The sequence below is a fragment of the Struthio camelus genome, unplaced genomic scaffold, assembly GCF_040807025.1.
Source record: "Struthio camelus isolate bStrCam1 unplaced genomic scaffold, bStrCam1.hap1 HAP1_SCAFFOLD_33, whole genome shotgun sequence".
In the NCBI taxonomy this organism is placed as follows: domain Eukaryota; kingdom Metazoa; phylum Chordata; class Aves; order Struthioniformes; family Struthionidae; genus Struthio; species Struthio camelus.
The window spans coordinates 3,958,783-3,973,588 of record NW_027182567.1 but is presented as its reverse complement, the minus strand read 5'-3'; positions in this window follow the sequence as shown (position 1 = coordinate 3,973,588).

Below are 14,806 nucleotides of genomic sequence, written 5' to 3'. Positions count from 1 at the left end.
GGCCTCTGATGACATCAGGAACAATTGAGCTCACAATCACCACCAGCACACACATGCCTGCCACTGGCCTCTCATGCCCTCAGGCACAAGGACCTCAAAATCACCACCACTAGACTAGTGCCTGGCACTGGCATGTGAAAACATCACGAACAACTGAGCTCACAATCACAAAAAGTACACACATGTTTGGCACCGGCCTCTGATGACAACAGGAACAACTGTGCTCACAATCACCACCAGCACACACATGCCTGCCACTGGCTTTTAACTCCCTCAGGTACAAGCACCTCACAATCACAACCAGAACACACCAGTCTGACACTGGCCTCTCATGCCTCCACGCACAACTGACCTCAAAATCACCACCAGCACACACATGCCTGCCACTGGCTCCTCATACCGTCATGCACAAGGTCCTCACAGTCCCCCCCAGCACACACATGCCTGCCACTGGCCTCTCATGACGTCATGAACAACTGAGCTCACAATCACCACCAGCACACACATGCCTGCCACTGGCTTTTAACTCCCTACGGCACAAGGACCTCACAATCACCACCAGCACACACATGCCTGGCACTGGCCTCTCAACCCGTCACGCACAAGGACCTCACAGTCACCCCCAGCACACATACTTGGCAATGGCCTCTCATGACGTAACGAGCAACTGAGCTCACAATCACCACCAGCACACACATGCCTGGCACCGGCCTCTGATGACATCAGGAACAATTGAGCTCACAATCACCACCAGCACACACATGCCTGCCACTGGCCTCTCATGCCCTCAGGCACAAGGACCTCAAAATCACCACCACTAGACTAGTGCCTGGCACTGGCATGTGAAAACATCACGAACAACTGAGCTCACAATCACCAAAAGTACACACATGCCTGGCACCGGCCTCTGATGACAACAGGAACAACTGAGCTCACAATCACCACCAGCACACACATGCCTGCCACTGGCTCCTCATACCGTCATGCACAAGGACCTCACAGTTCCCCCCAGCACACACATGCCTGCCACTGGCCTCTGAAGACGTAACGAGCAACTGAACTCACAATCACCACCAGCACACACATGCCTGCCACTGGCCTCTCATGCCCTCAGGCACAAGCACCTCAAAATCACCACCAGTAGACTAGTGCCTGGCATGGCATGTGACAACATCACGAACAACTGAGCTCACAATCACAACCAGCACACACATGCCTGGCAATGGCCTCTGATGATGTCACGAACAACTGAGCTCACAATCACCACCAGCACACACATGCCTGGCACCGGCCTCTGATGACATCAGGAACAATTGAGCTCACAATCAACACCAGCACACACATGCCTGGCCCTGGCCTCTGATGATGTCACGAACAACTGAGCTCACAATCACCACCAGCACACACATGCCTGGCACGGGCCTCTCATGATGTCACGAGCAACTGAGCTCACAATCACCACCAGCACACACATGCCTGGCACTGGCTTCTCACGCCCTCAGGCACAGCGACCTCACAATCACCACCAGCACACACATGCCTGGCACCGGCCTCTGATGACATCAGGAACAATTGAGCTCACAATCAACACCAGCACACACATGCCTGCCACTGGCCTCTGAAGACGTAACGAGCAACTGAGCTCACAATCACCACCAGCACACACATGCCTGCCACTGGCTTTTAACTCCCTCAGGTACAAGCACCTCACAATCACAACCAGAACACACCAGTCTGACACTGGCCTCTCATGCCTCCACGCACAACTGACCTCAAAATCACCACCAGCACACACATGCCTGCCACTGGCTCCTCATACCGTCATGCACAAGGACCTCACAGTCCCCTCCAGCACACACATGCCTGGCAATGGCCTCTGAAGACGTAACGAGCAACTGAGCTCATAATCACCACCAGCACACACATGCCTGCCACTGGCCTCTCATGCCCTCAGGCACAAGCACCTCACAATCACCACCAGTAGACTAGTGCCTGGCAGGGCATGTGACAACATCACAAACAACTGAGCTCACAATCACCACCAGCACACACATGCCTGGCACTGGCCTCTCGCCCTCAGACACAATGACCTCACAATAACCACAAGCAAAAACAGCCTGGCACTGGCCTCTAACGCCCTAAGGCACAAGGACATCACAATCACCACCAGCACACACATGCCTGGCACTGGCCTCTGATGATGTCACGAACAACTGAGCTCACAATCACCACCAGCACACACATGCCTGGCACTGGCCTCTCATGACGTCACGAGCAACTGAGCTCACAATCACCACCAGCACACACATGCCTGCCACTGGCTTTTAACTCCCTCAGGTACAAGCACCTCACAATCACAACCAGAACACACCAGTCTGACACTGGCCTCTCATGCCTCCACGCACAACTGACCTCAAAATCACCACCAGCACACACATGCCTGCCACTGGCTCCTCATACCGTCATGCACAAGGACCTCACAGTCCCCCCCAGCACACACATGCCTGCCACTGGCCTCTCATGACGTCACGAGCAACTGAACTCACAATCACCACCAGCACACACATGCCTGCCACTGGCCTCTCATGCCCTCAGGCACAAGCACCTCACAATCACCACCAGTAGACTAGTGCCTGGCAGGGCATGTGACAACATCACAAACAACTGAGCTCACAATCACCACCAGCACACACATGCCTGGCACTGGCCTCTCATGCTCTCAGGTACACACATGTCTGGCACCGGCCTCTGATGACAACAGGAACAACTGTGCTCACAATCACCACCAGCACACACATGCCTGCCACTGGCTTTTAACTCCCTACGGCACAAGGACCTCACAATCACCACCAGCACACACATGCCTGGCACTGGCCTCTCAACCCGTCACGCACAAGGACCTCACAGTCACCCCCAGCACACATACTTGGCAATGGCCTCTCATGACGTAACGAGCAACTGAGCTCACAATCACCACCAGCACACACATGCCTGGCACGGGCCTCTCATGATGTCACGAGCAACTGAGCTCACAATCACCACCAGCACACACATGCCTGCCACTGGCTTCTCACGCCCTCAGGCACAGCGACCTCACAATCACCACCAGCACACACATGCCTGCCACTGGCCTCTCATGACGTCACGAGCAACTGAGCTCACAATCACCACCAGCACACACATGCCTGCCACTGCCTTTTAACTCCCTCAGGTACAAGCACCTCACAATCACAACCAGAACACACCAGTCTGACACTGGCCTCTCATGCCTCCACGCACAACTGACCTCAAAATCACCACCAGCACACACATGCCTGCCACTGGCTCCTCATACCGTCATGCACAAGGACCTCACAGTCCCCCCCAGCACACACATGCCTGCCACTGGCCTCTGAAGACGTTATGAACAACTGAGATCACAATCACCACCAGCAGACACGTGCCTGCCACTGGCCTCTCATGCCCTCAGGCACAAGCACCTCACAATCACCATCAGTAGACTAGTGCCTGGCATGGCATGTGAGAACATCACAAACAACTGAGCTCACAATCACCACCAGCACACACATGCCTGGCACTGGCCTCTCGCCCTCAGACACAATGACCTCACAATAACCACCAGCAAAAAAAGCCTGGCACTGGCCTCTAACGCCCTAAGGCACAAGGACATCACAATCAACACCAGCACACACATGCCTGGCACTGGCCTCTGATGATGTCAGGAACAACTGAGCTCACAATCACCACCAGCACACACATGCCTGGCAATGGCCTCTCATGACGTCACGAGCAACTGAGCTCACAATCACCACCAGCACACACATGCCTGCCACTGGCTTCTCACGCCCTCAGGCACAGCGACCTCACAATCACCACCAGCACACACATGCCTGCCACTGGCTTTTAACTCCCTCAGGTACAAGCACCTCACAATCACAACCAGAACACACCAGTCTGACACTGGCCTCTCATGCCTCCACGCACAACTGACCTCAAAATCACCACCAGCACACACATGCCTGCCACTGGCTCCTCATACCGTCATGCACAAGGTCCTCACAGTCCCCCCCAGCACACACATGCCTGCCACTGGCCTCTCATGACGTCATGAACAACTGAGCTCACAATCACCACCAGCACACACATGCCTGCCACTGGCTTTTAACTCCCTACGGCACAAGGACCTCACAATCACCACCAGCACACACATGCCTGGCACTGGCCTCTCAACCAGTCACGCACAAGGACCTCACAGTCACCCCCAGCACACATACTTGGCAATGGCCTCTCATGACGTAACGAGCAACTGAGCTCACAATCACCACCAGCACACACATGCCTGGCACCGGCCTCTGATGACATCAGGAACAATTGAGCTCACAATCACCACCAGCACACACATGCCTGCCACTGGCCTCTCATGCCCTCAGGCACAAGGACCTCAAAATCACCACCACTAGACTAGTGCCTGGCACTGGCATGTGAAAACATCACGAACAACTGAGCTCACAATCACCAAAAGTACACACATGCCTGGCACCGGCCTCTGATGACAACAGGAACAACTGTGCTCACAATCACCACCAGCACACACATGCCTGCCACTGGCCTCTCATACCGTCATGCACAAGGACCTCACAGTTCCCCCCAGCACACACATGCCTGCCACTGGCCTCTGAAGACGTAACGAGCAACTGAGCTCACAATCACCACCAGCACACACATGCCTGCCACTGGCCTCTCATGCCCTCAGGCACAAGCACCTCAAAATCACCACCAGTAGACTAGTGCCTGGCATGGCATGTGACAACATCACGAACAACTGAGCTCACAATCACCACCAGCACACACATGCCTGGCACTGGCCTCTCGCCCTCAGACACAATGACCTCACAATAACCACAAGCAAAAAAAGCCTGGCACTGGCCTCTAACGCCCTAAGGCACAAGGACATCACAATCACCACCAGCACACACATGCCTGGCACTGGCCTTTGATGATGTCACGAACAACTGAGCTCACAATCACCACCAGCACACACATGCCTGCCACTGGCCTCTCATGACGTCACGAGCAACTGAGCTCACAATCACCACCAGCACACACATGCCTGCCACTGCCTTTTAACTCCCTCAGGTACAAGCACCTCACAATCACAACCAGAACACACCAGTCTGACACTGGCCTCTCATGCCTCCACGCACAACTGACCTCAAAATCACCACCAGCACACACATGCCTGCCACTGGCTCCTCATACCGTCATGCACAAGGACCTCACAGTCCCCCCCAGCACACACATGCCTGCCACTGGCCTCTGAAGACGTCATGAACAACTGAGATCACAATCACCACCAGCACACACATGCCTGCCACTGGCCTCTCATGCCCTCAGGCACAAGCACCTCACAATCACCACCAGTAGACTAGTGCCTGGCAGGGCATGTGACAACATCACAAACAACTGAGCTCACAATCACCACCAGCACACACATGCCTGGCACTGGCCTCTCGCCCTCAGACACAATGACCTCACAATAACCACCAGCAAAAAAAGCCTGGCACTGGCCTCTAACGCCCTCACGCAGAAGGACCTCACAATCACCACCAGCACACACATGCCTGCCACTGGCCTCTGATGATGTCACGAACAACTGAGCTCACAATCACCACCAGCACACACATGCCTGGCACTGGCCTCTCATGACGTCACGAGCAACTGAGCTCACAATCACCACCAGCACACACATGCCTGCCACTGGCTTCTCACGCCCTCAGGCACAGCGACCTCACAATCACCACCAGCACACACATGACTGCCACTGGCTTTTAACTCCCTCAGGTACAAGCACCTCACAATCACAACCAGAACACACCAGTCTGACACTGGCCTCTCATGCCTCCACGCACAACTGACCTCAAAATCACCACCAGCACACACATGCCTGCCACTGGCTCCTCATTCCGTCATGCACAAGGTCCTCACAGTCCCCCCCAGCACACACATGCCTGCCACTGGCCTCTGAAGACGTCATGAACAACTGAGCTCACAATCACCACCAGCAGACACGTGCCTGCCAGTGGCTTTTAACTCCCTACGGCACAAGGACCTCACAATCACCACCAGCACACACATGCCTGCCACTGGCCTCTCAACCCGTCACGCACAAGTACCTCACAGTCACCACCAGCACACATACTTGGCAATGGCCTCTCATGACGTAACGAGCAACTGAGCTCACAATCACCACCAGCACACACATGCCTGGCACCGGCCTCTGATGACATCAGGAACAATTGAGCTCACAATCACCACCAGCACACACATGCCTGCCACTGGCCTCTCATGCCCTCAGGCACAAGGACCTCAAAATCACCACCACTAGACTAGTGCCTGGCACTGGCATGTGAAAACATCACGAACAACTGAGCTCACAATCACAAAAAGTACACACATGTCTGGCACCGGCCTCTGATGACAACAGGAACAACTGTGCTCACAATCACCACCAGCACACACATGCCTGCCACTGGCTTTTAACTCCCTCAGGTACAAGCACCTCACAATCACAACCAGAACACACCAGTCTGACACTGGCCTCTCATGCCTCCACGCACAACTGACCTCAAAATCACCACCAGCACACACATGCCTGCCACTGGCTCCTCATACCGTCATGCACAAGGTCCTCACAGTCCCCCCCAGCACACACATGCCTGCCACTGGCCTCTCATGATGTCATGAACAACTGAGCTCACAATCACCACCAGCACACACATGCCTGCCACTGGCTTTTAACTCCCTACGGCACAAGGACCTCACAATCACCACCAGCACACACATGCCTGCCACTGGCCTCTCAACCCGTCACGCACAAGGACCTCACAGTCACCCCCAGCACACATACTTGGCAATGGCCTCTCATGACGTAACGAGCAACTGAGCTCACAATCACCACCAGCACACACATGCCTGGCACCGGCCTCTGATGACATCAGGAACAATTGAGCTCACAATCACCACCAGCACACACATGCCTGCCACTGGCCTCTCATGCCCTCAGGCACAAGGACCTCAAAATCACCACCACTAGACTAGTGCCTGGCACTGGCATGTGAAAACATCACGAACAACTGAGCTCACAATCACCAAAAGTACACACATGCCTGGCACCGGCCTCTGATGACAACAGGAACAACTGAGCTCACAATCACCACCAGCACACACATGCCTGCCACTGGCTCCTCATACCGTCATGCACAAGGACCTCACAGTTCCCCCCAGCACACACATGCCTGCCACTGGCCTCTGAAGACGTAACGAGCAACTGAACTCACAATCAACACCAGCACACACATGCCTGCCACTGGCCTCTCATGCCCTCAGGCACAAGCACCTCAAAATCACCACCAGTAGACTAGTGCCTGGCATGGCATGTGACAACATCACGAACAACTGAGCTCACAATCACCACCAGCACACACATGCCTGGCACTGGCCTCTCGCCCTCAGACACAATGACCTCACAATAACCACCAGCAAATAAAGCCTGGCACTGGCCTCTAACGCCCTAAGGCACAAGGACCTCACAATCACAACCAGCACACACATGCCTGGCAATGGCCTCTGATGATGTCACGAACAACTGAGCTCACAATCACCACCAGCACACACATGCCTGGCACCGGCCTCTGATGACATCAGGAACAATTGAGCTCACAATCAACACCAGCACACACATGCCTGGCCCTGGCCTCTGATGATGTCACGAACAACTGAGCTCACAATCACCACCAGCACACACATGCCTGGCACGGGCCTCTCATGATGTCACGAGCAACTGAGCTCACAATCACCACCAGCACACACATGCCTGGCACTGGCTTCTCACGCCCTCAGGCACAGCGACCTCACAATCACCACCAGCACACACATGCCTGCCACTGGCCTCTGAAGACGTAACGAGCAACTGAGCTCACAATCACCACCAGCACACACATGCCTGCCACTGGCTTTTAACTCCCTCAGGTACAAGCACCTCACAATCACAACCAGAACACACCAGTCTGACACTGGCCTCTCATGCCTCCACGCACAACTGACCTCAAAATCACCACCAGCACACACATGCCTGCCACTGGCTCCTCATACCGTCATGCACAAGGACCTCACAGTCCCCTCCAGCACACACATGCCTGGCAATGGCCTCTGAAGACGTAACGAGCAACTGAGCTCATAATCACCACCAGCACACACATGCCTGCCACTGGCCTCTCATGCCCTCAGGCACAAGCACCTCACAATCACCACCAGTAGACTAGTGCCTGGCAGGGCATGTGACAACATCACAAACAAATGAGCTCACAATCACCACCAGCACACACATGCCTGGCACTGGCCTCTCGCCCTCAGACACAATGACCTCACAATAACCACAAGCAAAAACAGCCTGGCACTGGCCTCTAACGCCCTAAGGCACAAGGACATCACAATCACCACCAGCACACACATGCCTGGCACTGGCCTCTGATGATGTCACGAACAACTGAGCTCACAATCACCACCAGCACACACATGCCTGGCACTGGCCTCTCATGACGTCACGAGCAACTGAGCTCACAATCACCACCAGCACACACATGCCTGCCACTGGCTTTTAACTCCCTCAGGTACAAGCACCTCACAATCACAACCAGAACACACCAGTCTGACACTGGCCTCTCATGCCTCCACGCACAACTGACCTCAAAATCACCACCAGCACACACATGCCTGCCACTGGCTCCTCATACCGTCATGCACAAGGACCTCACAGTCCCCCCCAGCACACACATGCCTGCCACTGGCCTCTCATGACGTCACGAGCAACTGAACTCACAATCACCACCAGCACACACATGCCTGCCACTGGCCTCTCATGCCCTCAGGCACAAGCACCTCACAATCACCACCAGTAGACTAGTGCCTGGCAGGGCATGTGACAACATCACAAACAAATGAGCTCACAATCACCACCAGCACACACATGCCTGGCACTGGCCTCTCGCCCTCAGACACAATGACCTCACAATAACCACCAGCAAAAAAAGCCTGGCACTGGCCTCTTATGCCCTAAGGCACAAGGACATCACAATCAACACCAGCACACACATGCATGCCACTGGCCTCTGATGATGTCACGAACAACTGAGCTCACAATCACCACCAGCACACACATGCCTGCCACTGGCTCCTCATACCGTCATGCACAAGGACCTCACAGTTCCCCCCAGCACACACATGCCTGTCACTGGACTCTGAAGACGTAACGAGCAACTGAGCTCACAATCACCACCAGCACACACATGCCTGCCACTGGCCTCTCATGCTCTCAGGTACACACATGTCTGGCACCGGCCTCTGATGACAACAGGAACAACTGTGCTCACAATCACCACCAGCACACACATGCCTGCCACTGGCTTTTAACTCCCTACGGCACAAGGACCTCACAATCACCACCAGCACACACATGCCTGGCACTGGCCTCTCAACCCGTCACGCACAAGGACCTCACAGTCACCCCCAGCACACATACTTGGCAATGGCCTCTCATGACGTAACGAGCAACTGAGCTCACAATCACCACCAGCACACACATGCCTGGCACCGGCCTCTGATGACATCAGGAACAATTGAGCTCACAATCACCACCAGCACACACATGCCTGCCACTGGCCTCTCATGCCCTCAGGCACAAGGACCTCAAAATCACCACCACTAGACTAGTGCCTGGCACTGGCATGTGAAAACATCACGAACAACTGAGCTCACAATCACCAAAAGTACACACATGCCTGGCACCGGCCTCTGATGACAACAGGAACAACTGAGCTCACAATCACCACCAGCACACACATGCCTGCCACTGGCCTCTCATACCGTCATGCACAAGGACCTCACAGTTCCCCCCAGCACACACATGCCTGCCACTGGCCTCTGAAGACGTAACGAGCAACTGAGCTCACAATCACCACCAGCACACACATGCCTGCCACTGGCCTCTCATGCCCACAGGCACAAGCACCTCAAAATCACCACCAGTAGACTAGTGCCTGGCAGGGCATGTGACAACATCACGAACAACTGAGCTCACAATCACCACCAGCACACACATGCCTGCCACTGGCCTCTCGCCGTCAGACACAATGACCTCACAATAACCACCAGCAAAAAAAGCCTGGCACTGGCCTCTAACGCCCTAAGGCACAAGGACCTCACAATCACAGCCAGCACACACATGCCTGGCAATGGCCTCTCATGACGTAACGAGCAACTGAGCTCACAATCACCACCAGCACACACATGCCTGGCACGGGCCTCTCATGATGTCACGAGCAACTGAGCTCACAATCACCACCAGCACACACATGCCTGCCACTGGCTTCTCACGCCCTCAGGCACAGCGACCTCACAATCACCACCAGCACACACATGCCTGCCACTGGCCTCTGAAGACGTAACGAGCAACTGAGCTCACAATCACCACCAGCACACACATGCCTGCCACTGCCTTTTAACTCCCTCAGGTACAAGCACCTCACAATCACAACCAGAACACACCAGTCTGACACTGGCCTCTCATGCCTCCACGCACAACTGACCTCAAAATCACCACCAGCACACACATGCCTGCCACTGGCTCCTCATACCGTCATGCACAAGGACCTCACAGTCCCCCCCAGCACACACATGCCTGCCACTGGCCTCTCATGACGTCACGAGCAACTGAACTCACAATCACCACCAGCACACACATGCCTGCCACTGGCCTCTCATGCCCTCAGGCACAAGCACCTCACAATCACCACCAGTAGACTAGTGCCTGGAAGGGCATGTGACAACATCACAAACAACTGAGCTCACAATCACCACCAGCACACACATGCCTGCCACTGGCCTCTCGCCCTCAGACACAATGACCTCACAATAACCACAAGCAAAAAAAGCCTGGCACTGGCCTCTAACGCCCTAAGGCACAAGGACATCATAATCACCACCAGCACACACATGCCTGGCACTGGCCTCTGATGATGTCACGAACAACTGAGCTCACAATCACCACCAGCACACACATGCCTGCCACTGGCCTCTCATGACGTCACGAGCAACTGAGCTCACAATCACCACCAGCACACACATGCCTGCCACTGCCTTTTAACTCCCTCAGGTACAAGCACCTCACAATCACAACCAGAACACACCAGTCTGACACTGGCCTCTCATGCCTCCACGCACAACTGACCTCAAAATCACCACCAGCACACACATGCCTGCCACTGGCTCCTCATACCGTCATGCACAAGGACCTCACAGTCCCCTCCAGCACACACATGCCTGGCAATGGCCTCTGAAGACGTAACGAGCAACTGAGCTCACAATCACCACCAGCACACACATGCCTGCCACTGGCCTCTCATGCCCTCAGGCACAAGCACCTCACAATCACCACCAGTAGACTAGTGCCTGGAAGGGCATGTGACAACATCACAAACAACTGAGCTCACAATCACCACCAGCACACACATGCCTGGCACTGGCCTCTCGCCCTCAGACACAATGACCTCACAATAACCACAAGCAAAAAAAGCCTGGCACTGGCCTCTAACGCCCTAAGGCACAAGGACATCACAATCACTACCAGCACACACATGCCTGGCACTGGCCTCTGATGATGTCACGAACAACTGAGCTCACAATCACCACCAGCACACACATGCCTGCCACTGGCCTCTCATGACGTCACGAGCAACTGAGCTCACAATCACCACCAGCACACACATGCCTGGCACTGGCTTTTAACTTCCTCAGGTACAAGCACCTCACAATCACAACCAGAACACACCAGTCTGACACTGGCCTCTCATGCCTCGACGCACAACTGACCTCAAAATCACCACCAGCACACACATGCCTGCCACTGGCTCCTCATACCGTCATGCACAAGGACCTCACAGTCCCCCCCAGCACACACATGCCTGCCACTGGCCTCTCATGACGTCACGAGCAACTGAACTCACAATCACCACCAGCACACACATGCCTGCCACTGGCCTCTCATGCCCTCAGGCACAAGCACCTCACAATCACCACCAGTAGACTAGTGCCTGGCACTGGCATGTGACAACATCACAAACAACTGAGCTCACAATCACCACCAGCACACACATGCCTGGCACTGGCCTCTCGCCCTCAGACACAATGACCTCACAATAACCACAAGCAAAAAAAGCCTGGCACTGGCCTCTAACGCCCTAAGGCACAAGGACATCACAATCAACACCAGCACACACATGCCTGGCACTGGCCTCTGATGATGTCAGGAACAACTGAGCTCACAATCACCACCAGCACACACATGCCTGCCACTGGCTCCTCATACCGTCATGCACAAGGACCTCACAGTTCCCCCCAGCACACACATGCCTGTCACTGGCCTCTGAAGACGTAACGAGCAACTGAGCTCACAATCACCACCAGCACACACATGCCTGCCACTGCCTTTTAACTCCCTCAGGTACAAGCACCTCACAATCACAACCAGAACACACCAGTCTGACACTGGCCTCTCATGCCTCCACGCACAACTGACCTCAAAATCACCACCAGCACACACATGCCTGCCACTGGCTCCTCATACCGTCATGCACAAGGACCTCACAGTCCCCCCCAGCACACACATGCCTGCCACTGGCCTCTCATGACGTCACGAGCAACTGAACTCACAATCACCACCAGCACACACATGCCTGCCACTGGCCTCTCATGCCCTCAGGCACAAGCACCTCACAATCACCACCAGTAGACTAGTGCCTGGAAGGGCATGTGACAACATCACAAACAACTGAGCTCACAATCACCACCAGCACACACATGCCTGCCACTGGCCTCTCGCCCTCAGACACAATGACCTCACAATAACCACAAGCAAAAAAAGCCTGGCACTGGCCTCTAACGCCCTAAGGCACAAGGACATCATAATCACCACCAGCACACACATGCCTGGCACTGGCCTCTGATGATGTCACGAACAACTGAGCTCACAATCACCACCAGCACACACATGCCTGCCACTGGCCTCTCATGACGTCACGAGCAACTGAGCTCACAATCACCACCAGCACACACATGCCTGCCACTGGCTTTTAACTCCCTCAGGTACAAGCACCTCACAATCACAACCAGAACACACCAGTCTGAAACTGGCCTCTCATGCCTCCACGCACAACTGACCTCAAAATCACCACCAGCACACACATGCCTGCCACTGGCTCCTCATACCGTCATGCACAAGGACCTCACAGTCCCCCCCAGCACACACATGCCTGCCACTGGCCTCTCATGACGTCACGAGCAACTGAACTCACAATCACCACCAGCACACACATGCCTGCCACTGGCCTCTCATGCCCTCAGGCACAAGCACCTCACAATCACCACCAGTAGACCAGTGCCTGGCACTGGCATGTGACAACATCACAAACAACTGAGCTCACAATCACCACCAGCACACACATGCCTGGCACTGGCCTCTCGCCCTCAGACACAATGACCTCACAATAACCACCAGCAAAAAAAGCCTGGCACTGGCCTCTAACGCCCTAAGGCACAAGGACATCACAATCAACACCAGCACACACATGCCTGGCACTGGCCTCTGATGATGTCAGGAACAACTGAGCTCACAATCACCACCAGCACACACATGCCTGCCACTGGCTCCTCATACCGTCATGCACAAGGACCTCACAGTTCCCCCCAGCACACACATGCCTGTCACTGGCCTCTGAAGACGTAACGAGCAACTGAGCTCACAATCACCACCAGCACACACATGCCTGCCACTGGCCTCTCATGCTCTCAGGTACACACATGTCTGTCACCGGCCTCTGATGACAACAGGAACAACTGTGCTCACAATCACCACCAGCAGACACATGCCTGCCACTGGCTTTTAACTCCCTACGGCACAAGGACCTCACAATCACCACCAGCACACACATGCCTGGCACTGGCCTCTCAACCCGTCACGCAGAAGGACCTCACAGTCACCCCCAGCACACATACTTGGCAATGGCCTCTCATGACGTAACGAGCAACTGAGCTCACAATCACCACCAGCACACACATGCCTGGCACCGGCCTCTGATGACATCAGGAACAATTGAGCTCACAATCACCACCAGCACACACATGCCTGCCACTGGCCTCTCATGCCCTCAGGCACAAGGACCTCAAAATCACCACCACTAGACTAGTGCCTGGCACTGGCATGTGAAAACATCACGAACAACTGAGCTCACAATCACCAAAAGTACACACATGCCTGGCACCGCCCTCTGATGACAACAGGAACAACTGAGCTCACAATCACCACCAGCACACACATGCCTGCCACTGGCCTCTCATACCGTCATGCACAAGGACCTCACAGTTCCCCCCAGCACACACATGCCTGCCACTGGCCTCTGATGACGTAACGAGCAACTGAGCTCACAATCACCACCAGCACACACATGCCTGCCACTGGCCTCTCATGCCCTCAGGCACAAGCACCTCAAAATCACCACCAGTAGACTAGTGCCTGGCATGGCATGTGACAACATCACGAACAACTGAGCTCACAATCACCACCAGCACACACATGCTTGGCACTGGCCTCTCGCCCTCAGACACAATGACCTCACAATAACCACCAGCAAAAAAAGCCTGGCACTGGCCTCTAACGCCCTAAGGCACAAGGACATCACAATCACAACCAGCACAC